This window comes from Acinonyx jubatus, chromosome B2 (genome assembly GCF_027475565.1).
Source record: "Acinonyx jubatus isolate Ajub_Pintada_27869175 chromosome B2, VMU_Ajub_asm_v1.0, whole genome shotgun sequence".
NCBI lineage: Eukaryota > Metazoa > Chordata > Mammalia > Carnivora > Felidae > Acinonyx > Acinonyx jubatus.
The window spans coordinates 41,526,605-41,542,366 of NC_069385.1; the positions used below are offsets into that span (position 1 = coordinate 41,526,605).

The following is a 15,762-nucleotide window of genomic DNA, read 5'->3' on the forward strand; positions in this document are numbered from 1 at the left end:
TTTTTAAAGTTTGTTTATTTTTGAGATAGTGGGAGACACAGTCTGAAGCAGGCTCCAGGCTCTGAGCTATCACCACAGATGTCAGGGTGGGGCTTGAACTCGTGAAATCCAAGATGATGACCAGAGCCAAAGTTAGATAGATGCTTAACCAACTGAGCCTTCAGGTGCCCTCTGTCAATTCTATTTTGCCTTTAAATGTTTTGATGATTATGTTATTCTATTTTATTTGAGAGGGAGAGACAGAGAGAGAAAGAGAGTTTGTGTACGCTAGTGGGGGAGGGGCAGAGAGAGAGGAAGAGAGAGAATCCTAAGCAGGCCCCATGCTCAGCGAGGAGCTTAACACGGGGGTGGATCCCATGATTGGTACATTATGACCTGAGTCAAAATCAAGAGCGGGACACTCAACTGTCTGAGCAATCCAGGTACCCCTTGATGATAATTTTAAAGAAAATCTGTATTTGAGAATAAAGAATTTAAACCATATATATATGTGTGTATATATATACATATCTATCTATCTATCTATCATCTATCTATCTATCATCTATCTATCTATGGTATTGTGTGTTTTATTGTTTCCTTTTTCTTGTTTTGGTTGTAATTTGGTCTTCTAACTTAGTTTCTTCAGATCGAAGCTTAAAATATGGATTTGGGACCTTTGTTCTTTTTAAATTTAAGCATTTAATGCTAGAAACTATGTTTTAGGTATTGCTTTAGCTTTATTCCACAAATATTGATGTGTTGTGTTTTGTTTTTTTTTCTCAACGCAAAACATTTTATAATTTCCTTTATGTTTTCTTCATTGGCCAAAGGTTACTTAGAAATGTTGCTTCAGTTACAAACATTTGAGGAGTTTCCAGGCATTTTTCTTATACTGATTTCTAGGTTAGTTCCATTGTAATTATAAAACATATTCTGTATGATTTAAACTTTTTAAATTGTTCATGTTTGTTTTACGTCCCAGTGTATCTTTGTGGAGCTTCCATGAACATATGAAAAAAGTATTTATTCTCCCATTTTTAGATGAAGTATTGTATAAATGTCAATTAGGTCAAGTTGGTTTATAGTACTGTCCCAATTGTCTATATCTTTACCGATATTCTCACTTGTACTAACAGTGATTCAGATAGAAGTGAAGTCTAACAATAAATTTGTCTATTTCCCTTTTTAACTTTATCAGTTTTGATTTGTATATTTTAGGGCTGTGTCTTCGGGATATGTACATTTAGATTAATATGTCTTCTTGATGAATTGACTTCTGTACCACTATGTAATGTTGTTCTTTTCCCTAATTTTTACTTATTCTGATATTTATTTTGATATGATTTTTAATCATTCCAACTTTGTTTTGATCAGTGTTGAATAATATATATTTTTCTTTTCTTTTACTTGTAACTTATTTGACCTTGTCAAAAAGGTGTCTTGTAGATAATATACAGTTGGCTGTTTCTTTTTAATCCAAGTTGATAATGCCTGCCTTTTAATTGAAGAGTTTAGACTATTTACATTTAATATAATTATTAGTTTAATAATAGGGTGGCCATTTATCTACCATTTTGCTATTTGCTTTCTATTGTATCAGTTTGTCTCCCTTGTCCTTCTTTCACTGCTCTATTTTGGACTAATTATTTTTTATGATTTCATTTTTTCCCCTTTATTGGCTTATTAGCTCTGTCTTTTTTTTTCTTTACCTTTTTTTTAACATACTCAGTCTAGGGTTTGCCATATACATCTTAATTTTTCATAATTTACCTTCAGATAGAGTTTTTTCTGTGCGTTTGTTTTATCTTTTATGTTACCCTTGGCATACATTTTGCTTCTATGTATAATATAAATCCTACAGGGGCGCCTGAGTGGCTCAGTCAGTTAAGTGTCTGACTCTTGATTTCAGCTCAGGTCATGATCTCACAGTGGTGGAATCTAGCCCCGCATCTAGTCTGCACTCTCTCTCTCAAATCTCTCTCTCTCTTTCTCTCTGCCCCTCTTGCTCTCTCTCTCAAAATAAATAAATAAACAAAAAAATTTTTGGTTTGGACAGTCCTGTATCTTTTATTTATTTATATATTTATATTTGAGAGAGAGGGTGCAAGTGAGCAAAAGGCAGAGAAAGAAGAGAGAGAGGGAGAGAGAGAGGTGGTGCTCACTGGAAGCAGGGCTTGTGTTCATCTAAAGTGGGACTCCTGCTCATCTGAAGCAGGACTCAAACTCACCTGAAGTGTGGCATGAGCTCACTGATGTGGAGCTTGAACTCACGAACCATGAGATCATGACCTGAGCACACGTTAGATGCTTAACTGACTAAGCCACACAAGTGCCCAACAGTCTTTTATCTTTTAAAGTCATCACAGATAAGAAAAAAATCTTTATGCTTACCTTTATTTTATTTTTTCTGGCACTTTTCATTTCTTTGTATAAATTCAAATTTCCATCTGGTCTCATGTTCCTGCTGAATGAAGAATTTCCTTTAACATTTCTTGAAGTGAAGGTCTGCTGGCAATGATTTTTTTTCCTGAAAAAATTTTTATATTAAATCTTAAAAAGTATATATTTTTTATTGGGTATACTGTTTTACAGCTGTGTCCAGTAGGTTAATAAACATGTCAAAGAAATTCTCCATATCTGATATTATGCTTGTAATATTTATGGCATTTCTTTTGACTCTTATTTTATAGTTTCAGTATCACTACTGAAATTTCCCATTTGTTTTTATATATAGTTCACCTTTTTCTAGAAGATCTGCTAACATATTAATTGTACTTAAAACGATGCTGTTTGATAGTGCCACCATATGGAATATCTCTGAGTCTAATTTTATTGATGGGCTTATCAATGACAATGAAATTTTTCCTTTGCTTTTTTGCGTATCTCGTAATTTTTGACCAAACGCCAGACATTGTGTACTGAAGAACAGTAAAGACTGAAGTAATAATTACTTTATCTCAGAAATGAGGACATTTCTTCTGTCAGGTTGTTACTATGGAGGGATGAGTCAGTTTTGTCAGTACTTGACTTGGGTTTGGGTTTAGTTGTTGGTGTTTTAATCTTTATTGCACCACAGGCTTTGAATTCCTATAGTGGTGAGCTGTTGTTATCTTGTGGTAGGAGTGGAGTATGGAGTGCTGGGGGGTTTCTTTCAATGTTCCTCCTCCACCTTCAGCTTTCAGCAGTCCTTTCATGTCTGTACTATAGACGATCTCTGCATGTTCTTACCCCTCTCCTACAAATAGATTGCTGTTGATTGCTGCTCATGTTAGGAGAGGAGGGTACTCTATTATCCTGGTCTAGATTCATTTTTAGGTGAATTCTATGGTCCTGGGCTTTGGGGGTGAAGTTCTCATAGACCTGGCTTTCTTTCTCATGTCAGCCAAACCCAGCCTTTTATATATTGAGAATCTTGGGTAGGAGAGTATTTCCTGCTTTTTCACCAGTAGCAGCCCTCTGCTTTGTATCAGTGTAAGATCTTGAGTCCAAGAGATTTATCTGCTCCTCTTTTAGGAGCAGAAAATTATGCTTCTTCCCTTTCTCCTCATCCCTCAGGAATAGTAGATATGTCTATGTCTTGGAGACAGGAGGAATTCCTATTTATTTCCCAGAAGCAGATGGGATTATGCCTCTACCACACCCCCAGAAACAGGATTTTTACCTGAATCTTAGGAGCAGTGGCACTTCATGTCTTTAATCAGCAACCTAGTGGTTTTTCCTTTGACAAGAGAAGGAACTGAGAAAGCACATAGATGTTTTATATATGTTCCTCTGGAGTAACTGATATGTGGGGAGTAACACCCACATATCTGTGTTACTGAGGGAGGTTCTCTCCGGTTTCCTGCCCTGCCTTGAAATTTTCATGAGATAGGCTCGTGGAAAAAAGCTTGTAGAGTACAAAATATACTTCTCTCTAGGGATTTCAGTTTTTCCAAACTTACATACCAGTCAATCCTCAGACTTTAAGAATTTGTTAAAATTTAATGTGATTTATTCTTACTTTTATGGTGATCACCTCATCCTCATATGCTTTGTGAAAGGTGATATTTTCTTTTCAGACTTTGTCACTCTTTGGAATTCAGTGCATTTACTTGCTTTGCAACCCCATCTCTCCTGTGGACTAAAGAAAAATGTTTGATAGCAACATTCTCTTGTGGTTTTCTGATCCTAAGCAGACGCAAAACTTCCTTTACTTTATACTTGTTTTAAAGCCACCAGTCAGAACAAATATATTAAATTGGTAGAATTAATCTTGATAGGAAAACAATATGGTCCACTTAAAAGCAATATGATCCACTTAATTTGAAATTTAAAGAGCACAGTAGTCATGATTTTAAAAGAATTACAATATTGAAACATGATCAGTGAAGCTATTGATAAATTGGACATGAGGCAACTTGATATTGGTGTCTGGAATTGTGAATGCAAATAACAAATTATATGATTTTTCATAGACTTCTATGATTATATTCATGACAAAAATATTAGTTTTGCCATATGTTGGTCAGATAAGTTTCTTGGAGGAAGTGAAATGTGAATTTTGTCTTAAAGGATATGTGGCTCAAATTAGCGAAGAAAGAGAGACGGTCAATCCAGATGACAGAAACAGCAAATTCAAAGGCATGAAAATAGAAAATAAGTAGACATTATGGTATATTGGAAAATAGTAAAGATACTAGCTTTGTTTTGTTTATCTATATAAGAGGTTGGCAAAGATAGCTATGAGCCTCATCTAAACTGCTGCTGTTTTTGTATGACTAGTCAGCTAAGAATGGTTTTCACATTTTAAAGGGTTGCTAAAAAAGAAAAACAAGAAGGAGGAGGAATAGGAGAACTGGGAGGAAAAAGAGGAGCAAGAAAAGGGAGAAGAGAAAAAGGAGAAGAAAAGGAGATAAAGGAAGCAGAAAAGGAGTAGGAGACAGAGCTCATATGTGGCTTGCAAAACCCAAATTATTTACTATCTAAACTTTCACAGAAAAATTTTTCCAATCCATGAACTGTAGCTTTCTTATTGTTATTCTATTACAGGGAAATAGACACTTCCCCCAATTTTCTAAAATGTGTACTAAGATAAATATAATTGTCATATTACCTAATTTCTCTTTCATTTGCTTTCAATTGATCTATCAAGTTAAACTGCTTATAATTATACTTGGACCTATATATATATATTTTAAACAATCTATGATAAATTTTTTCAGTTATGATCCATTAAATGTACACTTATGCTTTACATATTGCCCCACCTGGGTTTTACATTGCCCTTTCCTTTGTATTGATGAGCTAGATACAACCATAATTTCGTTTTTCAAATTGCCGTAAATCTATCGCATAGTTAAAGAAACTGTGGTGAGTTTGAGGATTTGGGGGCTGATCAAGGAATAGACAGAACCGTGAGATAATAATAATATATAACAAACTTGGACAGCAGAAGACCTTCCAGAGACAGTAGCACAGGGCCACAATCTGGAAGGGGAAGAGGACAAGGTAACTCTTTGGGGAGAGGGGGATCACAGAGGGAAATTAATGTTTAGGTGATGGTGTTTAGGTGATGTCGCTTGGCAACACAGTGAGCAGAGTGGGAGTCTCTGGGTCAGAGAACTCAGAAGGACAATAATAATTTGGGGTGTTTCATAGCCATGAAACCTATGGCTGTCAGATGTTGAGTGTTTTGTGGAGTATGCAAAGCAGCCAGGCTCTGTATTGCCAAAAATACACTTATTTCAGCTATGTTTAAAACAATTGGATGGATGTGTAAGGATTTGAGTTCGGAGCTGGTGGTCTTGGTTCAATGATCTGAACCTGCTGTTAAGAAATAAACATGGGCACTAAATACACAGAGACTATCTTCAACCTACTTAGATACCAGAAACAAAGTAAAACCAGCTAAAGAGGGGCACCTGGGTGGCTCAGTCAGTTAAGTGAGCGACTTTGGCTCAGGCCATGAACTCACAGTTCGTGGGTTTGAGCCCTGCATCGGGGTCTGTGCTGACAACTCAGAGCCTGGAGCCTGCTTCAGATTCCGTGTCCCTCTCTCTCTCTGCCCCTCCCCTGCTCGTACTCTGTCTCTGTCTCTGTCTCTCAAAAATGAATAAACATTAAAAAAATAATAAAAAACAAACAACCAGCTAAAGAGATCTCAAGGAATAAATACTCACCCCATCAATGGTGAAACAGCAGGTTGACATTAGATTCTTTTCACAGGAAGATAGCTTTGACTTTCTGATCTCTTTTGTGCCTTTCCCTTTTTACTATTCCTATTTGCCATGTTTTGTCAGATGGCTGAGACAGCCACATGAGTTAGAGAGAACTGATTATCTAAACCCCTTTTGTTCTCTTTCTGTTTGACACTGACAGCACTTGGTATATCCTCTGAAGATGAGTGGCTGCAGGAAAATAAAAAAACTAAATCTGATATTCTGGCTTTTTATCTTCAGATTTTAAAATATAGGTTAGGGGCACCTGGCTGGCTCAGTCAGAGGAACATGTGATTCTTGGTCTTGGGATTGTGAGTTCGAGCCCCACATGGGGTTAAAAACAAAATCTTTAAAAACAAATAAATAAAAATATGGTATAGATTAAAACATAAGAGTGCACTCATCTTGATAAGCACTGAGAAATATATGGAATTGTTGAATCACTACATTGTACCCCAGAAACTAATATAAACTGTATGCTAACTACACTGGAATTAAAATTAAAAAATTAAAAAATTGAAAAAAAGATCAACAAAAACCAAAATAAAAGAATGCTGTTTAGATAGCTAACTGTGGGATTTGATTTAAGCATTTTATACTTGTTTTCCATTTTTATAGACAATCAATAGCATCATTTACAAAAGCAAATGGTGTTTTCATAAATATTGCTTACATTTTAACTTCTGTCTGGTCAGATCCTCAATTAAAAAAGTGTTGTTAACTGGTAAAATATTTGAGATCCTTCAGTATGCTTTTAACTTTTTCATCTGCATCTTCAAATATGCAAAGGAAATAATTTATTTTCATGGGGAAATTCAGTTCGTTACATAAATTTGTTCAGGACTTGGAATGCAGAAGGCAGAAAGCCTAGGTGCATTACTTTCTGACATCCTTTGCTCTTAGCAAATAGATACTAAACCACAAGAGGAAGATATCTGCTTTTTGTTTCAGATATTTTAGAAAATAGTTTATAAGTCTTACAGTCAAATCTGATATTGTTCAGTCATAGATATAAGGATCAAAAGAATGTAAAAGTCAAAGTAAGAATAAGGGAAAAATAAACATGAATTCATTTTTATTGGTCTTGTTTTATTAGTGGATTTGACAGAAGAATTTCATAACATGCTTTCTTCCAGTTCATTGCCTGACTCTGGCTTTGATGATCACTGGCTCCTCCATAAACCCAGTGGACTTTATGGTGAGGAAAACTGACTCCTGTTGTTAAGTAAAATGTCAAGATAAACTCAGAGTTTTTAAGGTAGATATTTAAACCTTGGGTTACAAACACAGCAGAAGTAAAGAAAACACATATTTGGACATTCAACTTTCAGAGGTGAAGACCTGATAATTATACTAGCAGTGACCTGTTAAATAATGATCATGGTCTCAAACATTTGGTAATAAATCCCTCCAGCTTAGAAAATTACTAACATTTGCTTCTCAACCTTGGGGTCAACGAGACTTCATAATTCTGGGCTTCATGATTTTTTTTAAGTTTATTTATTTTTGACAGAGAGAGTGAGCATGAGCTAGGGAGGGGCAGAGAGAGAGGGAGACACAGAATCTGAAGCAGGCTCCAGACTCCGAGCTGTCAGCACAGAGCCTGACACGGGGCTTGAACTCACAAACTGTGAGATCATGACCTGGGCTGAAGTCAGACGCTTAACTGACTGAGCCACCCAGGCACCCCTGGCCTTCATCATTTTCAATCAAGACACTAATTTATTTATGTAATTTTTACTAGGATCAAGAAGTATCAGTAGAAAATAGTATTATAGAATCCAAAAGATTATTTCTAAGAAACTTGTTGATTAATGTTATCAACTAAATTGTGTCTCTTCATCAAGATTTGTACGTGGAAACCCTAATTCCTAATGTGATTTATCCAAAAGTAGATTCTTTAGGGGCTAATTAATGTTAAATGAGTTAATAAGGATGGCCCTAATTTGATAGGGCTGTGGCCTTAGAAGAAGGAGATTCTCTTTTTCTTACTCTCTCCATCTCTCTGTCTCTTTCTCTGATTCTCTCCTGCCATGTGAGAACATAGTGAGAAGGCAGCCATCTGAAAACTGGAGAGAATTCTCACTAGAAATTGAATCCTGCTGGACTTTGATCTTGGAATTTCCAGCTTCTAGAGCTGTAAAAGAACACATTTCAGCTGTTTAAGCCATTCAGTCTATGATATTTGTAAAGCCAGCCTTAGCTAACTAAGGTAATTAATTTGCATTACGTAGCTATCTTAATTTTATGCAGTATATATGAAAATAAATAACCTCCTTGAAATACTTAAAAGTCTTTCCCCAAAGGAAAAACAAAAACGCAGCAAACAAAATAACAGACTAGAGATGTTGATAATGGATCCTGAAGTCACCTTTCAGTTGCCTTTTATGGTTAGGGATGAGCATAGCATGGCTTTTCTTCTTTCAACAGACCAGAATTACTTAGGAAATATTTTCCATTTTCCAGAGGTTAAGGCTTTCTTTCAAATTGTGTACTGTAGATGTTTAATTAGATAAATACTCAATATTATGCCTGGTAAGATTATGTTAAGATATAAGCTCATAAATATCTGAAGTTTTATTTCTTTTTGCTCATTGCCTTTCACCCATGCAAGTCTTCCTTTGCTTCAAATAAAGTTTCCAATAGTTTATCTGATCTTTGTTCTATTTGTATGATTTGACTTTATGATAAAAGTTTGACTTTCCATTTATATTTTGCCTTCCTTTTTGACTCTGAGAAGCCTCACCAAATTACCTGTGAAATAATAGTTACTGTCTGGCCAGTGAATTTATGCTCAGGAAAAAGGACATTAGAAGAGATGGAATTTAAGGACATGAAAGTAGTACTGCTTTAGGCATATTGAGCCTTCCTCTAACTCAATTTGAGTCTGTAAGGATATCTACATATAATCAAATGTTTTAGTTTTTAATTATTAATTATGGAACTAATGAAGATGGTATATATTTTAGGTTTAAAATATATGACAGGACACATGGGTGTCTTAGTCAGTTAAGCGTCTGACTTTGGCTCAGGTCATGATCTCACGGTTGGTGGTTTTGAGCCCTGTGTCAGGCTCTGTGCTGACAGCTCAGAGACTGGAGCCTGCTTCAGATTCGGTGTCTCCCTCTCTCTCTGCCTCTCCCCAGCTTGCACTCTGTCTCTCTCTCTCTAAAAAATAAATAAACATTAAAAAAATTAAAAAAGTATATATGACAAAACCTACCAAGTGAAACTTATTTGTATAAAAAGAACATATGGAAGCTTCAAGCTGCAGCAGAGTCAACTTGGGAGCAAAGATTTTGATACTGTTTAATCATTTTATCCTGGAGAGTGAAAGGAGGGATGTCTCCCATGCACGTGCCTGTCACACATGATCATGTTCTATGTGCCAGAATGGAATGACAGTAGGGGTGGGGTGATCTGCTGCTCCTCTTGTTTGTTTGCTCAGTTAGATTTTATTTAACTTTGACTGAACTGAAAATTTATGCATGCATAAGAAAACTCCAAATAATGTCTTTCCTTTGCCTCCAAACCCAAAAAGGGTGGAAAAGTTGTCTTTTGAGAGTAGCTCTGGCAGAATGTGGTCTATCTCATTCCTGGACTCTGCCTAGCTAGGAGACATACTCAAATGTTTATATGTCTGTAATGGACACATTAGATTTTTTATACCTCCATTAGGTACTCCTTTATTGGGTTTTTCCCCTTTGTTGGGTCCTGAGGTTGAATCACGAATCTGTAATCTGAGGAGGGATGTGAGAAGGAAGTCCTGGCCAAACAAAACAAAACAAAACAAAACAATAGGGGAATTAAGGAGAGGTCCCCTTCTTTAGGCCCTAGTGGATTGAGGGGAGAGAGGGATGCCGAGCTGGCAGAGAGACTGGATGGCAGTGTTCTGTTGTGTTCCACTCCTGACTACTAGCCTTGCACTCTGCAGATCCACGCTCAAGGGTGGGATAAGGGCTTATAGAAACATCCAGGCAGATATATGGGTCTCTAAGAAGACCAGGAGGAACTTCAGGCCCATAGGAGAACCACCAAAAGGCAGACCACAGTCACCCATGCAGGCAGCAGACTCGACTGGCCTTAACCCAGCAGAAACCAGGTAGGAGTACAAGGTCTCTCCTTGCGACACCAGAGCCCATTCCAACCTTTGTGGGAATGGGGCACATTCCCTCACCTAGTCAGATGCCATTTGAAGGGAAGAGCGTGAGGGAACTCTTAAAGACTGAGTATTTCCCTAGGAACACTAAACATTCCAAAAGGACTCTTTAAATCAGAACAAATACAGAGCTAAATTTTATTTTTTTTTATTTATTTTTTAATTTAATTTTTTATTTTTTTAAATTTATATCCAAATTAGTTAGCATATAGTGCAACAGTGATTTCAGGAGTAGATTCCTTAGTGCCCCCTACCCATTTAGCCCATCCCCCTCCCACAACCCCTCCAGTAACCCTCAGTTTGTTCTCCATATGTATGTCTGTTCTGTTTTGTCTCCCTCTCTGTTTTTATATTATTTTTGTTTCCCTTCCCTTATGTTCATCTGTTTTGTCTATTAAAGTCCTCATATGAGTGAAGTCATATGATTTTTGTCTTTCTCTGACTAATTTCACTTAGGATAATACCCTTCAGTTCCATCCACGTAGTTGCAAATGGCAAGATTTCATTCTTTTTGATTGCCGAGTAATACTCCATTGTGTGTGTGTGTGTGTGTGTGTGTGTGTGTGTGTGTGTGTGTGTGTGTATACCACATCTTCTTTATCCATTCATCTTTCGATGGACATTTGGGCTCTTTCTATACTTTGGCTATTGTTGATAGTGCTGCTATAAACATGGGGGTGCAGGTGTCCCTTAGAAACAGCACACCTGTATCCCTTGGATAAATGCCTAGTGGTGCAATTGCTGGGTTGTAGGGTAGTTCTGTTTTTAGTTTTTTGAGGAACCTCCATACTGTTTTCCAGAGTGGCTGCACCAGCTTGCATTCCCACAGAGCTAAATTTTAAATAGATGGAAGTATTTGAACTGAAGTAGACTATTTAAAGTAGAAGAGGCAGATTTTGTTAATCAACAATTCCAATGTTCCTTTTTACATAGAGGAGTTAGGAAGATTGTTAGCTCTAGAAATTGAGGCAGTATATTTATTTGCATATGTGAATACAGTGTTAGTACAATTGCACTTCTGATATACGTGATTTAATTTTCATAAAATTTTGAATGCTGCATGGTGGTGACATAGGGCATTTTTCTTGGTTGTGTTTCATTTATATTTGTTAAACACATGGTTGACCTACCTTTGTGTATATATTGGTCTCTGAAGCTCTCTGAAATAGAGATATTTGTATTGACTGAATACATTTCTCATATTTTCTTAACTCTAAACTTTAATGCACTTATATATTTGAGGTGACTCTGAAAAATCCCATTATTTGGTCAGACATTAAGAAATAATATAGTGGAGAGAAGACTGGACAATGAGTGAAAGTACATGTGTTCTATCTTTGACTTTGTCACTCACAGCAATGAGGCTCAGGGGAAGTGGTCTGGCCTCTCTGATCATCACTGCTATATTTACCTGCACAACAGACACTATAGTCTTGCATACTGTATTTGTGAGATGGATGTATGAGCAAGGCAGAGAATGTGTATGAATGCATTCTGAAAAGTGAAAATGATTTAATCTAGGAATATGAAAGTATTTTTAATGAACAGCTATTTGATTTATCTTTTAAATATTTTAAAAACCTTTTTATCTTTAAATAATTTCAGACTTACAGAAAAGTTGCAAGCATAGCACAAAGAAGTAGAAACTCTTTACTCAAATATATATTTTTTAAATTTACATCTAAGTTAGCATATAGTGCAATAATGATTTCAGGAGTAGAATCCAGTGATACATCCCTTACATATAGCACTCAGTGCTCATCCCATCAAGTGTCCTTCTTAATGCACTTTGCCCGTTTAGCATATCCTTCCACCAACAATCCCTCCAGCAACCCTCAGTTTCTTCTCTGTATTTAAGAGTGTCTTATGGTTTGTCCCCCTTCCTGTTTTTATATTATTTTTGCTTCCCTTCCCTTCTCTTCACCTATTTTGTATCTTAAATTCCACATGTGAGTGAAATCATATGATATTTGTCTTTCTCTGACGAATTTCACTTAGCATAATACCCTCTAGTTCCATCCACATTGTTGCAAATGGTAAGATTTCATTCTTTTTGATTGCCAAGTAATACTCCATTACATATATATATATATATATATATATATATATATATATATATATACATACATATATATATGTGTGTATATATATATACACATCTTCTTTATCTATTCATCTGTCAATGGACATTTGGGCTCTTTCTGTACTTTGGCTATTGTCGATAGTGCTGCATAAACATTGGGGGTGCATGTGCCCTTATGAAACAGCACACCTATATCCTTTTGATAAATACCTAGTAGTTCAATTGCTGGATCATAGGGTAGTTCTATTTTTAATTTTCTGAGGAACCTCCATATTGTTTTCCAGAGTGGCTACACCAATTTGCATTCCCACTAGCAATGCAAAAGAGTTTCTTTTTCTCTGCATCCTCACCAGCATCTGTTGTTGCCTGAGTTGTTAATTTTAGCCATTCTGACTGGTGTGAGGTGGTATCTCATTGTGGTTTTGATTTGTATTTCTCTGATGATGAGTGATATTGAACATTTTTTCATGTGTCTGTTAGCCATCTGGGTGTCTTCTTTAGAAAAGTGTCTCATCATGTCTTCTGTCCATTTCTTCACTGGATTATTTGTTTTTTGGGTGTTCAGTTTGATAAGTCCTTTATAGATTTTGGATACTAGCCCTTTATCTGATATGTCATTTGCAAATATCTTCTCCCATTCTGCTGGTTCCCTTTTAGTTTTGCTTATTGTTGCCTTCACTCTGCAGAAGCTTTTTATCTTGATGAGGTCCCAATAGTTCATTTTTGCTTTTGTTTCCCTTGCCTCTGGAGACGTGTTGAGTAATAAGTTGCTGCAGGCAAGGTCAGAGAGAATTTTGCCTGCTTTATCCTCTAGGATTTTGATGGTTTCCTTCTTAACATATAGGTCTTTGATCCACTTTGAGTTTATTTTTGTGTATGGTGTAAGAAAGTGGTCCAGGTTCATTCTTCCGCATGTCGCTGTCCAGTTTTCCCAGCATCACTTGCTGAAGAGACTGTCTTTATTCCATTGGATATTCTTTCCTGCTTTGTCAAGGAGTGGCCATACATTTGTGGATCCATTTCTGGGTTCTGTATTCTGTTCCATTGATCTATGTGTCTGTTTTTGTGCCAGTACCATAATGTCTTGATGATTACAGCTTTGTAGTACATCTTGAAGTCTGGAATTGTGATGCCTCCTGATTTGGTTTTCTTTTTCAAGACTGCTTTCGGCTATTCCAGGTCTTTTCTGGTTCCATACAAATTTTAGGATTGTTTGTTCTAGCTCTGTGAAGAATGCTGGTGTTATTTTGATAGGGTTTGCACTAAATATGTGGATTGCTTTGGGTAATATCAACATTTTAACAATGTTTGTTCTTCCAATCCATGAACATGGAATATTTTTCCATTTTTTTGTGCCTTCTTCAGTTTCTTTCATAAGCTTTCTATAGTTTTCAGTGTATAGACTTTTCACCTCTTTGGTTAGGTTTATTCCTTGGTATTTTATGGTTTTTGTTGCAATTGTAAATGGGATCGAATCCTTGATTTCCCTCTCTGCTACTTCATTATTGGTGTATAGAAAGCAACCGATATCTGTGCATTGATTTTATATCCTGTGACTTTGCTGAATCATGGATCAATTCTAGCAGTTTTTTGGTGGAATCTTTTGGATTTTCCATATAGAGTATCATGTCATCTGCGAAGAGTGAAAGTTTGACTTCCTCCTTGCATATTTGGATGCATTTTATTTCTTTGTGTTGTCTGATTGCTAAGGCTAGGACTTCCAATATTATGTTGAATAAGTGTTGAGAGTGGACATCTGGTGTTCCTGACCTTGGGGGGAAAGCTCTCAGTTTTTCCTCATTGAAGATGATATTAGTGGTGGGTCTTTCACATACGGTTTTTATAATTTTTTGGTATGATTCTTTTATCCCTTCCTTCCTGAGGTTTTTTATCAAGAAAAGATGCTGTATTTTGTCAAATGCTTTCTCTGTGTCTATTGAGAGGATCATGTGAATCTTGTCCTTTCTTTTATTAATGTGATGTATCACATTGATTGATTTGCTAATATCAAACCAGCCCTGCATCCCAGGTATAAATCCCACTTCATCATGGTGAATAATTCTTTTAATGCATTGTTGGATCCAGTTGGCTAGTATCTTGTTGAGAATTTTTGTGTCCATGGTCATCAAGGAAACTGGTCTATAGTTCTCCTTTTTAGTGGGGTTTTCTCTGGTTTTGGGATCAAGGTAATGCTGGCCTCATGGAATGAGTTTGGACGTTTTCCTTCCATTTCTATTTTTTGGAACAGCTTCAAAAGAATAGGAGTTAACTCTTCTTTAAATATTTGGTAGAATTCCCCTGGAAAGTCATCCAGCCCTGGACTTTTGATTTTGGGGAGGTTTTTAATTACTAATTCAATTTCTTTATTGGCTATCAGTCTGTTCAAATTCTCTATTTCTTTCTGTTTCAGTTTTGGTAGTTTATATGTTTCTAGGAATTTGTCCATTTCTTCCAGATTGCCCTATTTATTGGCATATAATTGCTCATAATATTCTCTTATTATTGTTTGTATTTCTGCAGTGTTGGCTGTGATCTCTTCTCTTTCATTTTTTATTTTATTTATTTGAGTCCTGTCCTTTTTCTTTTTGATCAAACTGGCTGGGGGTTTATCAATTCTGTATCAATTCTTTCAAAGAAGCAGCTCCTGGTTTCATTGATCTGTTCTCCTGTTTTGTTTTGTTTTGTTTTGTTTTTGGTTTTGATAGCATTGATTTCCACTCTAATCTTTATTATTTCCCATCCTCTGCTGGTTTGGGGTTTTATTTCCTGTTCTTTTTCCAGTTCTTTAGGGTGTAATGTTAGATTATGTATCTGAGGCCTTTCTTCCTTCTAAAGGAAGGCCTGTATTGCTATATATATCCCTTTTATTACCACCTTTGCTGCATCTCAGAGGTGTGGGGCTATCATGTTATCATTTTCATTGGCTTCCCTGTACTTTTTAATGTCCTCCTTAATTTCTTGGTAGCCCCCATTCATTGTTTAGTAGGATGTTCTTTTTTTTTTGTAGGTTGTTCTTTAATCTCCAAGTATTTGTTGTCTTTCCAAATTTTTTCTTATGGTTGATTTTGAGTTTCATTGTGCTGTGGTCTGAAAATATGCACAGTATGATCTCAATCTTTTTGAACTTGTTGAGGGCTGATTTGTGTCCCAGCCGGATAGATCTGGCTGATATATCCTGGAGAATGTTCCATGTGCACTCAAGAAGAATGTGTATTCTGCTGTGTTAAGATGAAATGTTCTGAAAATATCTGTTAAGTCCATCTGGTCCAGTGTTTCATTCAAAGCCATTGTTTCTGTGTTGATTTTCTGTTTAGATGATCTGTCCATTGCTATAATGTGGT

At 36.2% G+C, this 15,762-nt stretch overlaps 1 long non-coding RNA gene across 1 annotated transcript in view; it reads right to left on the reverse strand.

The window, feature by feature from the left end:
• Positions 1-2,371: 2,371 nt before the first annotated feature.
• The window catches only part of LOC128315531 (uncharacterized), a 54,920-nt gene continuing 41,529 nt past the window's right edge, over positions 2,372-15,762 (reverse strand). The window contains exons 3-4 of the long non-coding RNA XR_008298365.1: positions 3,983-4,102; positions 2,372-2,446 (exon numbers count right to left, since the gene is read on the reverse strand). This is a non-coding gene — a long non-coding RNA (uncharacterized LOC128315531). The remainder of the gene's footprint in view (positions 2,447-3,982; positions 4,103-15,762) is intronic.